This window comes from Vespula pensylvanica, chromosome 22, assembly GCF_014466175.1.
Source record: "Vespula pensylvanica isolate Volc-1 chromosome 22, ASM1446617v1, whole genome shotgun sequence".
Lineage (NCBI taxonomy): Eukaryota > Metazoa > Arthropoda > Insecta > Hymenoptera > Vespidae > Vespula > Vespula pensylvanica.
In genome coordinates this window covers 3,271,449-3,273,020 of record NC_057706.1, presented here as the reverse complement: position 1 = coordinate 3,273,020, position 1,572 = coordinate 3,271,449, and positions in this window count along the sequence as shown.

Sequence of the window (1,572 nt, the reverse complement as noted above, 5' to 3'; positions counted from 1 at the left end):
TTCGATAGATGCCATATTTGGAAAATTGATCGTTGTGTATTTGTAAAATTTACAAAAAATGTTTTTATTTTGCATTATATCTACATAAAAGACTAGATTAAAAGAATCTTTCCATAATATACTAATAGGGTTACTACATTATGTGCATAATTTTATATAATAATTTTAGTACTGAATGTGTTATAGTTATGTGAGGAACGTAAATTCTAGGTATATGTTACATTATCATCATTATTGAATTAAATTAAATTATACCATTATAAGAACATTATTCGTCATTATTATAATTAAAAATGAAATAATGTTTGAATTTAAACTTCCAAATTGTTTGTCGTAATATTTACGCTTTGTACCTATAAAATATTCATAATATTCTTATAAATATTCCCAATATTTAATAATTTGCTGGGTTGCATGTATTCCTTTGATAATGATAACTAATATAAATTTAATGAAAATGCATAACATGAGTAATATATACCTACATATATATCGTCACGTACTTCGTATTAAACGTTTTATGATTGGTTCTCTACTTGTGTTTGCTCCCGTGCATGCGCATACCAGGCTGTTTTTATTAGGTGAGGGGATACGAGTGCGGGGGTAACCGTGCGTGTAAGTGAATCTGTGTGTATACATCCCTCTTAAGAAATAACAACTTCATATATGGAACGTATTTTTTGCCCTGTTTTCCTCTCATCAAAGTATAACAGATTGGAAATACGATTATCAGTATAATTTAATTATCAGTTTATGTAGCCGTATCACTAAGTTAATTATTTAAATCTTCTACAGAATTCTAATTTAATTTCATTATATGAATGCCTACATATTTTTCAAAATTTTTAATTGAAAATTTTTGATAAAAAATTTATTTATTCAAAATTTTGAAATTAAGTAATACATATAGTTATCTAATATTTCATATTTTATGATCTAAACTAATCAGTTTCCAAGAAATTACTATATTTCTCCAATAGTCCAGTTTATATTATGTATAACGGAACATAGCAATGATTTTATTATATTTCTAGTAACATAATATTTGGGATTGTATAGTGTGAATAATGTTATTTCTCAAAAAACGGACATAAAGTGTAAAACTTACAGTATACTTTTCCCAACGTTAATTATTACTTCTGATAAAAGTAGAGATCATTTTAGAGATCATGGTATTCGATCAATCGATCAACTTCGCTCAAAGCAGTAGTTATAAATGATATGGAATCATAGCTTCTCATGATATAACCTTTCCTTCTAAATGCATTACTTTAAATTCTATTTTAAAGGTACCGTCAACATCGTCTTTTTGAAAAATAATTTGCTGTAAATTAATAAATAACAGTACAAATTCTCTCCTTGAAGAAACAATAAACAAAATTTAATTTTTACAAAGTGAAATGATCGAAAGTATACGTATGAAGAATTATCGATAGGGAGAAAGAAAAATATGAAAATGTATGTAAAGAAGAAAAGAAATTCAGTATAAAAAAAATTTCGTTAGTAGCCATCCGAAATTATAGTCTCAATATTTGAAACAATATATGAAGTCAATATATGAAAAGTAGTAGG